The sequence below is a fragment of the Anolis carolinensis genome, chromosome 2, assembly GCF_035594765.1.
Source record: "Anolis carolinensis isolate JA03-04 chromosome 2, rAnoCar3.1.pri, whole genome shotgun sequence".
NCBI lineage: Eukaryota > Metazoa > Chordata > Lepidosauria > Squamata > Dactyloidae > Anolis > Anolis carolinensis.
The window spans coordinates 227,241,760-227,256,265 of NC_085842.1; the positions used below are offsets into that span (position 1 = coordinate 227,241,760).

The following is a 14,506-nucleotide window of genomic DNA, read 5'->3' on the forward strand; positions in this document are numbered from 1 at the left end:
CCAGATAACTCGAATTACCAGGCCCAGGCACCTGCCGAAGGGAAAGGTTTCCTCACCTTTGGCGGGTGCTTGGACCCAGGGAAGCGGGAAGTGTCAGACTTCACGCTTCCCTGGGTCCAAGCGCCTGCTAAAGGGAGAGGAAAACTCTCCCAGCACAGGGCACCTAGCCAGCCAGCGGGCGGATGAGGGAGGAGGAACTGTGGGGCCCTCCTCCTTCACCTGCCCGCCCATGCCTCGGCTCCCTCGCCATGCTGGGGTTAGCAGCACCGGCACCCAGCATGGTGGAGGAGCCAGCCAGCGAGTGGGTGAGCGAGGAGGACTTTTGGAGCCCTCCTCCTTCACCCACCCGCCCGTGCCTCGGCTCCCTTGCCATGCTGGGGCTGGGCAACACCAGCACCCAGCATGGCGGAGGAGCCAGCCAGCGAGTGGGTGAGCGAGGAGGACTTTTGGGGCCCTCCTCCTTCACCCGCCCGCCCATGCCTCAGCTCCTTCGCCACACTGGGGCCGGCAGCACCGGCACCCAGCCTGGCAGAGGAGCAAGAGATCGAGCCCACCCTCCATCCTTCGCTCACTCACTCACCCGGCTGGGTTCCGGCAGCACCGGGATCTGGCGGGGTGAGTGAGGGGAAGGGGGGAGGAATTTGGCTCAGTCTACACGGACGCTCGGACGAGTGGGGCTCAACTTAGCAGGGTTTTACTGTACTTACCTATAGTGTAATGATTATATGTCAATAGTTCCACAGGGCCTGCAGAGTAGCAGCCAGCAGCAATAGGAACTGGCAAGTGCTGCTGATATTTAGCAATTGTTGCAAATTCCTAGATATCTGTGCTACTTATATGTAGTGTAACATAAATTTTGTAATACTCCCCACAGAGCCGCAAGAGCAGCTGACATCTGTGGCCGATTTGAAACAAGAGCTGTTTGCTATGGCCACAACATTAAAGGAGAACAGTAAGTGCATACTCTTTACAGTGATATCCATGCCCATCTTAAAGCAAATACAGTAGAGTCTCACTTATCCAACATAAACGGGCCGGCAGAATGTTAGATAAGTGAATATGTTGGATAATAAGGAGAGATTAAGAAAAAGTCTATTAAACATCAAAATAGGTTATGATTTTACAAATTAAGCACCAAAACATCATGTTATACAACAAATTTGAAAGAAAAAGTAGTTCATTACACATTAATGCTATGTAGTACTTACTGTATTTACGAATGTAGCACCAAAATATCATGATATATTGAAAACATTGACTACAAAAATGCGTTGGATAATCCAGAACGTTGGATAAGAGAGTGTTGGATAAGTGAGACTACTGTACAAAGAAAGTGCATGATAACACCTAAAGGATTGCCTTTTCCTGTACTATCTGCCCCACACTTAGGTCCTCTGGAAGGCAGTTACTCCAACTAGCCAAAACCCGACTGGCAACCACCACCCAGAGGACCTTTTCATCGGCCACTCCATGACTGTGGACGACCTGTCGGTAGAGCTTTCACAGTTGAATCAGCTGTCGGAATTTAAGAGACAAGTGAAGACCTATCTCTTCTGGCAGGCCTACCCAGACAGTTTTAATGGTGAATTTTAAACTCCACTTTTTTGTGTATTTATATATGTATTTTATGGAGGTATATTTTAATTTCAATATGTGTAACAACGGCAGCGAAACCTGGAGGCCTCTTCCTCCACTGCGCCCTCCACCGCTCACGGGGCTAGAATATTGTTAAAATTGATTTTCATTGTTATTTTGCTCCCAAGAAAACATAACATTTTATTCACTATATATGACAAAATCTTCCAGCTCATTTCATAGCTCATACAAAGCTATTACTCATTACTTTTGTTTTATTTGTTTATTTCACAGAAAAATTTTATTACACACAAATACATTTTGTTAAAAAAATGTATAAAGCAATTTGTTAGTCCTAAGCATTTCACAAATATTAAAATCGATTTCTACTTACTTGCTGCTTTACAGGTGCACATTTTTGAATTCCTTCTATAGCAGTATATCACTTAAAAAAAGGGTTCAGATATACATTTTAATGGATATCAATTTTTTAAAAAGTATTTCCTATATTGCAATTGATCTGTAAGCCAGAACATTACTTGGAATATATTTGACCTTTTTCAAATTTGCAATCAACAAGGAATTTAAAAACAAAAAACAAATATGAATCAAACCTGATGTTCATAGATTTTATTTTAAACAAAAATTTAGCGATGCATGCCTTGAATTACCATGTTGGTTGCTTCCGTGGCCACCTGCGTTTCAGTCACTACAATGCAGAAATGAGAAATAAATATGAGGAATGAAAAAGTAATATTTATAATTTTTAAAACGCTAACATATTTCAGATTGGGCTGAGGTGCCTCATATCCTCTGCAATAAAGTAATACATGCTTTAACTGAAAGTTTTGTTTTGGAGACAAAACTTTTAGGTAGAGTACAGAAGCTATCAAGCCCCTCTGTAATAACCCATAACATTATACACCTGTAATGAATTTAAAGAACTGATTGGTGATCAGTTCAGTTCTATGATTTTTTCCCTATTTGATACATACTTTTACAAGCTTATATTTATTCCTTTATATTACATAACTTTAGCACATTCTAGCATTACAGGGAAAAAATTAACTTATATAAAATATAAAAAACATATGTTTTTATAGCTCACCCTTGCAACTTTTGAAGGTTGTAATGCTAGAAATCTTCCCTCTAGCCCTTAGGAATAGATAATTTGCCTGCTGCTTCAGGCAGACTACAGGCACCACCAAAAAATTCCCCTTCTTAAGTTCTCTTTTCGGGTGACCTTGCATTTAAATTAGTCCAAGTAGTCCAGGATTCTGTTGATTTCTCATGACACAATCTAAAAAATTGTAAGATATATAATTATTAGATTTTTAAAGGGATATGTGCCATCTATTGTAGTCAGAATAAATGATAAAGTACACATGGAAATACAATTATTATGACTTGTTTCCAAAAAAGTAATTGTCGAAGTGTGTGTGTGTGTGTCTATATATGCATATATATATATATATATATATATATATATATATATATATATACCCCTATACATGAAGCAATTTGTTACCTAAATAGAATGTTCACTTAATTTATTTTCATAAATTTTTAAAGACATCAAATTTGATGTTCTTTTAAAAAAATCTATCTTGACATCAACTGCGCTGACCTGTGTGCATTTAATTTCTTTTGCTTAAGGAAAAAAGTGATAGATTTTTAGCATAGATGTTATCTGTTTTTCATCCAGTGACTTGCCATACAGGAGAAAAACTATGTACTTGACTAGTGTTTAAGGTCAAAGCTCAGGATCTTACAGTAATAGAACTAAGTTCTAAGAAGTTTCCCAAGTCTCTTTATCATCTGTTTTTCACCCTGTGACATGCTATACAGGAGAAAAACTATACAAGTGCCTAGTGTTTAAGGTCTAAGCTCAGGATCCTATAGTAATAAAACCAGGTTGTAAGAAGTTTCCCGGGTCTCTTTATCATCTGTTTTTCACCCTGTGACATGCTATACAGGAGAAAAACTATACAAGTGCCTAGTGTTTAAGGTCTACGCTCAGGATCCTATAGTAATAAAACCAGGTTGTAAGAAGTTTTCTGAGTCTGCATAGCATCTGTTTTTCACCATGTGACATGCCATACAGGAGAAAAACTATGCAAGTGCCTAGTGTTTGAAGTCAAAGCTCAGGGCAGTTCAAGACAGCAGCAAAGTCCACACCAACCTAGGTTTAAGAAACCCGGGTCAGGGCAGACTGTAGTCAGCACACCACCCCAAACACCAGTGCTTTCTGTGGGTGTTGTCTACATGTCCCTACCAGTACCTACTGGGAGAACAGGGAGACAGACCCCCCTCTCCCCACCCCCACCCCCCAAATAAACCCTTTTAAAAACAAAGTAACTTACCCGGCTGCCATTAGCGTGTTGCCACCCCTTCCGAGCTCTTAGGAATGCCATGCTAGGAGAAGGTGAGGCCAGGAACAATTTTCCTCCCCCCCCCCTTTTTTTCCTTTTCTTTTTATATTATATTAAGTCACTTTCAGTATTACATAAAAGTTAGTTTAGGAAAAGAGGGAGGATAACTGAGGATAGTTGGTGTCAAGAGTCAGACGCCAATTTGAGAGCAAAACAGTGTTTATTCAAGAGATAGCCCAAAAAATAGACATAAACACAAAAGATGGCTTTAAACACTTAACTTTCAGTGTTTAAAAGCAGTCCAAACAAAAATATATCAAAAGAATGCTTTAGCCACCAAACCGGGTTATCTAAGCATATAATCCAGATAAAACAAAAGGGGCTTCAATTCAGCTCTAAACAAACTAAGTTGGCTTGGAAAAGTAGCCAAAACAAAACAAAGACTTGGAAACTTCCAAAAAACTCCCAAGAGTCACAAATTAGCAGTTTTAACACAAAGCTCTAAACAGAAACGGAAACTGGGCAAAAGAGCCTGTAAACAAACTTGGAGCTGATGCAAAAAGGGAAGGAATGACTCCAAGCCTTTACTGTTGCAGGCTTTGGGGATTTAAAGGTGCAAAAAGTGCAAAAAGACGTCGAATTAGCATGAACAGCAACAAACTGCTTCAAGAGTGCAGGTAATGCCAGAAGCTCCAGGGACAAAGCGAAGAGACATCGTCAGGTTGATCCAGGGTCAGGACAGGAGACAGCAGCAGGGTCCGGAAGCAAGCCAGAAGTCAAGAGCCATGGGTAGACTAATCAGAGAACATAGGCAGAAACAGGGTCGAATTCCAGTCCAGGCTCCAGAGGTTGTAGTCATCAGTTCAAGGTCCACGAAATGGCACAAAGAGCCAAAACAACGGACGCAACAGCAGATCTGAAGCAAAGTCCCAGTCCAGTCTTCTTAAAAACGTACAGGAATCTCAATGGCGCCCAGCAAACACCTTGCCACATGCAAAGTGAAGTGACCAAGCATTCCCAATTTATCCCAATTCCCCCTGGGTGTCCAAACACTAACACCCAAAGGTGTCCCAAATCCTTAATCAGAATCAGAGCTCCACACAGCTAGAGCTCGTGGACTGGGCATGCCTAATAGTTCATCAGAATCCCAATCATCCTGCCCACACCCAACACCATGCACACCTGAGGATCCATCCTCCCTCCTCCAAGTAGACCAAGTGGGATCTGCTTCTGAAGATACCCAAGGTTCAGCAGTATCCATGGGCCCCAATTCCCCAGACATCTCCGGTGCCTGTGCCCAGTCAGTGCCCACTTCCTCAGCCACCACCTGTTCACCAGCATCCATTTCTTCCACCAACTCCCCATCTGAATCTTCTTCAGAAGACTTCCCATTGAGGTCCCTAATCCTCTTTCTGTACAAATCCTCCAACGAGCCCTCCTCGCGAGGGTTTTTCCTTCCTCTCCTGATCCCACCACCATCATCCACAGTCCCCGAAGGCGCAGTCACAACAGTTGGGGAGGGTTAAGATATAGGATAGGAGTAAAGGTTGGGAAGGGGCAGGGGGAGTGAAGTCAGGGTATGGTAAGATCCAGGAACAAATAAGGTAAGAGGAAGGGGAGAGGTTCTTTTGGTCTTCTATTCTTTTTCTTCTAGGTCTTTCCTTCACTTTTTTCTCTGTTCCTTATGGATTAATTTACAATTCTTATCCCCTTTTCTTCTATCCGGTCTTCCTTGCTGTGATCAAAAGTCTAACAAAGTCTTTAGGAGAATCGTATTATCTTCAATTACCTATTCATATATTCTTTGAAATATCCCCAGACAGTAGATTTCATTGGTCTCCCTGTAAAAAAGAATCCCTTAAAAGAAGTTAATCTATCCACGTCCCTTTTCATGTATCTTTGCCTTGACTTCATGTTTATTGTCATTATCCAAATTGGTGGATGATTGTCCTTGTTGCATATCTTCGTCCTCCGGAGAGTAAAATCTTGGACTTTTTCTTTCCTTTCTTTTCTTTTTTGATTTGTCGGGGGGCGGATTTAAATCAATATCCTTAAGTATTTTGTAAAAATCCTTTGCCTTTAATTCTGTGGTCAGCCAATATCGTTTCTTTATATGTTACCATAATTCCTTCAACTTTTTCCCACCCAAATCTGATATTTTGTTTTTTAAGTTTAGAGTTGTTATTGGGAATTCCTTGAGTATTGCAATTTTTTCTTGTTTATAGAACGTTGGACTTGTGCTGTTCTGCCTTAAAATTTCATCTCTACTTCTTTTCCTCACAAATTTAACTATTATATGCCTTGCCACTTTATTCTTTTTCGCATAGTTCATTGTAGACCTGTGCACATGGTCTATCTCACGATCCATCTCACCCTCTGCACATTGTAGTATTTCCGCTGTTATTTGTATGACTGTCTTAACTTTTCTCTTATCTCTTGCTTTCTTCTTGGACGTTTCGGAATCTTAATTGAAATTCTAATTCGCTCTGTTCCAAACATTCCTCGGATCTCTCCAACTTCTCATTTTTATTGTTCAATCTTTCCAATTCTTTTTGGATTCCTGCTTGTGTTGTTTCTAATTTTTATATATCTCCACATACTTTGACTACTTCTTTTTTCATCTGTCCAATTACTTCTGATGTTTCTTTTTTATATCAAGCATTTTTTCATGGAATATCTGTTGTTGTAGATTTTGTCTTTGAGTTATCAATTGGAGTTCTTTCTGGTAAATATCTTGCTTTTCAGAATTTTTTTTTGTAATTTTCTTAATATATCCTTCATAGTTGTCTCATCTGACACTGAGTGTCTTCTTGAAAGTCCTTTTGGGTCCTTAAACTCCTTTTCCATTTTAGGTTTTGAGGCCGCCATTCTTTTATATATAATTAACTTTCTTTATAATATAATTTTCTTTAAAAATTATGATTAGCAGGTTATATTTAATTACATTCTTTGTAAGTCCATTCAGTCTTAAAATTGGCTACCCATAGTGTTTGTCCTTCTTCTTATAAATTTTATTCATTTTGTAATTAAATTTAATTGAAATTGATTAATTAATTAACTAATTAGGATAATAATTAATTTGATGATTAATAGTTGGTAATGAATTAATGTATTTCAGTCTGCTGGATCAATAAGGGAGTTCTATTGTCCTTCAGTCTTTTATAGTTTGTTTCTACTTGCCTTATGGTATAGTTGTGGACCCTAGTAGACTCTTCGTTGTTTCTCTATTATTTCCTTACTTTCTGTTTATCTCACCTCCTAAGGTTACAGTCTTTGCCCCCTCTGTCTCATCTTTTCTCTATGATTCGTCTTCTTTTTAGTCCTCCAATGTCACGCCCATGGCAACGGAGCACCAAGAACCAGACGCAGAGGCCAATATCTATCTAATATCTTTATTAAGTAAACATATAAAAGTAATAAAAACAAGTGTAGAATATAGTTCAGAAGCTGACCTATCAAATGAGGCCAAATAAAGTCCAAAAATGTATTGTCCAGTAATTGATATTAGAGTTCAAAGTTTTATATCCAATAACCGAAACACACACTATTGCCAGGCAATAGTGTGGGGAAAATGTCCAGAGTCTTTGAAGTCCTAGGTAGCTTGAGAACAAGGCTGGAAACAAACTTGAATCATTAAACAAGGTCCGTGACTAGGAACAAGGCGAAACAGAGACTCTAAAACAAGGTCTGTGGCTAAAAACAAGGCTAGACAAATCTTGAATACTTGATCCGGAAAGCAAGGAACTGGGGTTGCGGACTTTGCAAAGTCCACACAAGGCTGGGAACACGAAGTTGCTTCTGAAGCTGCTCAGTTGACTCCGCAACAATTCTAATGTGCCAGGCACCTATATTGGGGTCTCGATTTCCCGCCAAACAGGTGTTCAGTGTCCTCTTTCCCTAGAGAACAGGGAACGAAACCTAACTTTGCAGATGTGAGACTCTCTGGATTTTCCCAGGGGAAACATGGCTAATCAGTGTCTTGTTTGGCAGCAATTCTTAAACTCCTGCGAACCCGCTCTTTAACTCCCCTGTCTGCAGTAAAGGAATGTCTCCTAGAGAAGGGAGGTGAGAGCGGTTCAAGGTTGGTTTTAATTGGCTTTTGGGCAAGAACATCAATATCAGGCATCTTGAAGGAGTCCGGCTGTTGTTGATCCGGAGAAAACCCCATGTTTTCATCCTCATCTGCCACAGTGACACTAGGAACGGGACTACAAGGCCCATGAGGCATCACATCCAAGTCCATCAATTTATTTCTTCCCCTTTCCGGCTTCCGTTTTTGGATTTCCGGTCCTCCCGCTGCGTCACTCAATTCTGTCCCTAACTTTAACTCTTAGACTTTGCCAACTTCCGCCTTTTGTCTGGTTTGGCTTCTTCTCTCCTCCTCCCATTTTCTGCTCCATTTATCCACGTCCTCTATGATTCTTTTGTTGATGAAGAAGGTAGCCCCGTAGACACAATTTGATCTTCAAGGTCAGTCTTACTGATGGTGTTTACTTCAAGTTTTAATTGAAGATATTTCTATTGTTTTTATGCTTTTATTCCTCTCCCCTCAACCCAGCGTGGTGAGGGAGGATTTTTCCCGTTTTTAGATTATTTCTTTTCTGGATTTTTCCCTTTATTTCCCTTTAGAAGGAAGAACCCTTTGCGGAACTTCCAGTGTGGGAGCGCGATGGCAGCTGGAGGTGGTAGAGAGACCTCTCTCTAAGCCACAGCATCTTGGAGGGTCAGGAGAGTGCTTACTCCCTCCTTTACCGATGGATAGAAGTTGGAAAGGCTGCAAAACCCAAGGGGGGTCAAACCAATGCTTTCCCTTCAAGGGAGGCGGTCAGGAATCTGGACAAGACCCCTGTAAAGGAAGCGGGTCCCTGAAAAGAGCAACCTCACACAGTTTTATATTTTCTGTAAAAGAAAAAGCCTGGCACCCCACCCCAATCCATCAGGACAAAGTTGTCAGCACTGGCATATTGGGTAAAGGCACAGGACCTTCCGGGATCATACCAATGATTTCTGGCTCCATAAATTGATGGCTGGGTGGTCATGTGAATATGACAGACCCCATGACAACAGAGAACCCCTTACACCAAGGTGAGCGAACTGGTTGTAGGGTCAAAAACTGACACTTCGCAGCGAGCGCTGCTTCACTCCAACGTTAGTCTGGGACCTGAAAACATAGAGCTTCTTATTAGATTATCCAAAACAAAACCAAAGGGCTAAGGGTTCCACTATTAAACTCATGAAATTCAGCGATGCGGACCTATGTCCGGTAAGAGCTATGGCCTACTACATTGCTAGTAGAGGTACCATTTCAGGCCCCATTTTGCCACCAAGATAGCACATGCCACTGACCAAATATCTGTTCTAGGCTGTTACATCCAGGACACTCAAGGCTCTGGGCATAATATACCATACATCCGGAAGTCATTCCTTTCGGATTGGAGCCGCCCCAACTGCCGCCCTTTTGGGATATGAGGCTGGCAAAATTAAAACCCTGGGGAGATGGAAATCCGATGCATGCTGGGGGTATGTGTGCCCCTTTTTGTTGTAGTTACACTGTTTATTTTTGCAGTTGCCTAGATGACGGGTCCTGATCTGCAGCCACAGTTACATCCCTTGGTCAGAGCGACAAGCCCAGAGAAGTCCCTATGGCCAGCAGTTGGCTCTTGCCTCCATTGCCACCATGGAATGGAGGAACAGGCGAGGCTTGTGTTGGGATGGTTTGATACCATTGTTGTTTGAATCCAGGAGCGGTCTCCCTCCTGACGTGTTGGTTATCCACCTAGGTGGAAATAATTTGGGCCTTTAAGCATGAGTATTAAGATGAGTATTGTTTTTACAAGCACGTTCTGATTTTCATAGAATTTAGGAGGTGTGGCCTCATTCATACATTGGATAGTCCACAATGATACCACACCTTAAATGGCCTGGTGGCGGTGATGTTAGAAAGCTCCAAAGAGCTAGAAAACGAGTGAACAGAGATATACACACCTCGTTGACCCAAGGTAGGGAGGGAGTCATACATACACCACATTGACATCACTCACAACAAACAGGAATTATACCGAGCAGATGGGATCCATCTCTCAAATATGGGCAGCAACCAGTTCTTGTCAGCTTTGCAGGTGGCCATCACAGCTGTTTTGGAGGGCTTAGTGGGAGATGGGGGCAAAGTAGACACCTGCACCCAACCTGTGGCGGAAAACAGCTAGGAAACAATTTGGTGTACACCCAAGGCACCCCCCTTAGGGGTGAAAGGCCATAAAAGGAAACCATCAGGTATGGTTGAAAGTGAAAGGGAATGGCCTAGGAATGTGGAGAGTCTGGTCTCAACATCCTTAGGGCATACTTCTCTGACACGTTTCCCTTGAAGGTTGCCTGGGTTAGGTCAACAGGGGACCCTAGTCATAGGCATGAGGCTAGCCCTGACACTGGAGAAATCCAGAAAATCCTACAACAGAGCCATCCAAGAGTTTACTGAATTCAGGCAGATGTATAACTTAAGTTAGGTTATGCCAGTTCCTTATGACCATATAGCTCAGTTTGCCAATTTTCTTAAGAAAAGGGGTTTGGCTCCCCAATCAATCCAGTCAAAACTATCAGCAAAAGCATTTTGGCTCAAGGCTTCCCAGATTCCACCATGGATATACAAATTCGCAAATGGTTGGAACGTTTGTCACGTGAGTGTGGCAGACCACGCAATAGTCGCGAACCCCTGATTCCAGAGATTTTAAAGAACTTAAGACAAATCTGGCCACAGATCTGCGACTCCCATTACAAAACCTTGCTATTTCATGCAGCAGTACTCACAGCTTTTTTTTGGAGTTCTTAGGGTTAACAAATTGGTTGTTGGCTCAAAAACAGATCAATCGAAGAGCGCACTCACACTCACAGATTTGCGGCTTGAGCAACAAAAATTGCAATTGGTTATTAGAGCTTCAAAAACTGATCAGAAAGCCAAGGGTTCCTTTATTAAGCTTACAAAGTGTAGTGAACCTAGACCTATGTCCAGTTAGAGCCATGACACTACACTGGAAGTAGAGGTACAGCTACTGGTCCCGTTTTGCCATCAAGGGGAGGTCCTGCTGACAAAATACCAATGTTGGCCTATGACCTATAAAGCAATTAGGTATAAAAGATCAAAAATTGAAACCCGCTCATTTTGAATTGAGGCCGTCTCCACAGCTACAGCCATAGGCTACAAGGTTGACAGTATAAAAACGCTAGGGAGATTGAAATCCGGGGCCTACCAGTCATATGTCTGTCCTGTTTAGTTGTAGTAACACTTTTTGTCTTTTCAGATGCACATAGAAGACAAGTCCTGACCTGCGATCACAGCCATGTGCACTGGGCAGAGTGGCAGGCCTGTAGGGGTCCCTATGGTCAACACCTCGGACTTGCCTTCATGGCCACTGTCAACTAGAAGGGCAGAAAAGGCCTTCACTGGGACGGTTACAACATATTCTATACATTTCCCCCTCTTTTATTTACATTCACCCTGTGCTCCCCTTCCCCAGAGCCATCTCTTCTTCTGTAGTCCCACCAAAAGTTCAATTCTCATCTTTTTCCAATAATTTTTCTAGAAATTTTCTCCAAATACTTTCAAAATCATTTTTTTTCCACAATCCCTTCCTTACTTTTAAATTTGATGTTAGCTTGTCATTCAGTACCATTCGCCAAACTTCTTTATATCATACATTAATTTGTATTTTCATTTTTGCTTTCCAATATTTTGCAATTAGTAATCTAGTTGCTGTTAATAGCATGTCTATTAAAAAAATTTCCCTCTTATCTTTCTCATTCTCTTTTTAAATTAAAAGTAATATTTCCACTGGATTCCTTCTAATTTTTATATTCATAATATTTTCTATTTTCCTTATGACCAATTCCCAAAAACCTTTTACATATTTACAATCCCACCACATATGCATGTAGGTTTCAATTTCCTGGCACCCTCGCCAGCATTTTTCATTATTATTCTTATTCATAATATTTAACCTTCTTGGTGTTAAATACCACTTCCAAATTAGTTTATAATAATTTTTTTATTCTGACACGTCTTTTAATTGTCTTGTTTTCCATATCTCTTCCCATTCTTTTTCCGTTATCTTTGTTCCTAATTGCTCCTCCCATGATTCTCTTAATGTTAATCTTTTCTTTTTTTTCTATGTCTTTAATTAGTATTTTATATATTTTATTTGTTGTTCCTTTTAATGGCTCACTATTTTCTCTTTTTAATGCTTTTATTATTAATTCCTCAAATTGCGTTATTTGTTGGGCATGTTTAGCATGCGGAAGAGAAGGTGGAAAGGGGACATCATGATGATAGCCATGTCTAAATATGTGAAAGGGTGTTATAAGGGAGGCATCCTCAGAGGTTGTGAGGTCTGTTGGAAACTAGGCAAGTGGGGTTTGTATATCTATGTTGGGGAGGTGTTTGTTGGCCCAGATTGTTTCATGTTTGGAATTCCCCTGTTTTTGAGTGTTCTTTTTTTTACTGTCTTGATTTTATTTATTTATTTATTTCCCATACTTGTGTCCTGCCCTTCTCACCCAAAGAGGACTCAGGGTGGCCCCACAACTGGCAACAATTCGATGGCCGACATACAATGCGTGAGACACACACTTCAAGGGCTTTTTGGAAAGCCTCTCCTGGAGCCTTGCACGTCTCTGCAGCTCCAGCCTCTCTCCCCTTCAGGGCCCCCCACCCACTCCTACACTCACTCACCAGGCTGCTTCTGCCTCTGACTTCTCGCCTCCCTCCCTCCTTCCTCCTCCTCTCCCCATGCACAGGCACACTGCATCTGTTTTTTGCAGACCTCCTTCTAGATTACTTGGGTCTTGCATTTCTTTTAACAGGAGCTTGGGAGCTTCACTCACATGGCGGGAAGTGGAAGCTGAGCTGACTGCATTTGTATTTTAATCAAAGCATTGAAGGAGAGGAAAGGCAGTGGTACTTTGGAAGGAAACTGTATTCCAGATTAGAGATCCAGATGTTGGAAATACGGAAGAGGTAGAGGATAGGGAGGCAGGACAGAGGTTGGGATAGAAAAGCAAGAGGAAAATCTGCAAAAAAGGAGAAGCAGAGGGGAACAAAGGAGCCATTTCTGGCAGGGGATTAATTGATTGCATCGTATTTGTAAGAAAGGAAGGGGGAGAAAAGGGGGCTGCAAAGTGCGATCCCCTTTTACAGGGTGATCTGGGAAAACTATATCTGAGGTTGCATCTTCTGTCAGGGTATTGTGTATTGTGAAATGTTAAAATCAATTTGGATACAGCAATCATGGAGTTAATGAGAGTCTGCTATGATTGATGTATCACAGGACCAATGGGGTCAAGTGTGTTTTGACCGGGACTTACTATCTTGGTTCCTGTGGAATGCGAGGGAGTGTGTTTAGTTTTCCTGTGTAGAGCAGAGAACAGCGATGAGCAATGAGCTGCGTGTGTGTGCATGGGTGCTTTCAGCAAGCACTCATGGAGGAAAGGACTGAATTGACTCTATTTGTAAATAGTTCATGTAAATAAAGTTTAATCAACAGTTGGACTTCGTCTGCTGGAGTGAGTTTATCCAGTGCTGTTTTCCACACGGGGAAACAGTCTGGAGAGAAGGAGGCAGACCGGGATGGTGAATTTTTTGGATTTCACTCTGCTACCCATCATCCCCGCTGAGATCTTCTACACTATAGAATTGATGCAGTTTGATACCACTTCAATTGCCATGGTTCAATGATATGGAATTATGTAGTTTTATAAGATCTCACTGCCAGAGTGCTGGTTCATCACTAAACTACAAGTCCCAGGCAGATAAAAGGGTGCCAAAACTGCATTCATTGTGCAGTGTAGGTGAACCCCATTGTATACATGACCCCCTTCTCTCTCCCTATGTATATATATTTGAATGTTGGGTTGTAGTTGCAGCGAGAAGGAGGCACCGAGGGGGTGAACGGGGCCCAGGCCTTTCCCTTTGTGTTCTTTTATCTAGGGTTTCATTTCCCTAAGGTTTCGATCTTAATTATATTTTGTATTTCAAATTCAATTTTAATTTTACCTATCTCTCTTCTTTGTCCTTTGGCCCCTCATCCTTCCCTTCCCGGCCAGGACAGCCTCAGTGGCCTGCTTGGTGGGAGGGAAGCTCCAGAAGGGAAGGATGAGGCAAGGCCTCCTCCCTCACCTCCCCCGCAGAGGGGAAGGACGGGACGAGGCCTTTCATCTATCGAGACCATCTCCTCCCTTGCCTTCTTCTCTCCCTACTCCCTTTGTTGAAGGCCCAGTCTTACTTGGAGGACCCAGCTGGGCCCCCAGTGAGCCCGGACATGGCCCAGTGAAACAGCGAGGTTGCCTCCTCCCTCGCTTTCTAAATCCTCTTAAAAGCCCATGTCAGTAGCAGAGTCCTCCCAGACCAGCAATTTATTTCATGACTTAGAAAAATTGAAAACAATAAATTTGGACCTTCATGCTTCCACGTTAGCTGACTATATAAAACATAATGATCCCCAGAGGGTTAAGGATATACAAACCACCTGGTATGTTTAAAGAAGATAGGGATTTCTTACAACAATGGGTTA

The 14,506-nt window shown here is 41.9% G+C and overlaps 1 long non-coding RNA gene across 1 annotated transcript; it reads right to left on the reverse strand.

The window, feature by feature from the left end:
• Positions 1–2,218: 2,218 nt before the first annotated feature.
• LOC134296569 (uncharacterized) lies at positions 2,219–2,820 on the reverse strand. Its single transcript, XR_010003364.1, has 2 exons — positions 2,684–2,820; positions 2,219–2,284 (listed from the first exon to the last, which is right to left on the reverse strand). It is a non-coding gene; the product is annotated as an uncharacterized LOC134296569 (long non-coding RNA).
• Positions 2,821–14,506: the final 11,686 nt, after the last annotated feature.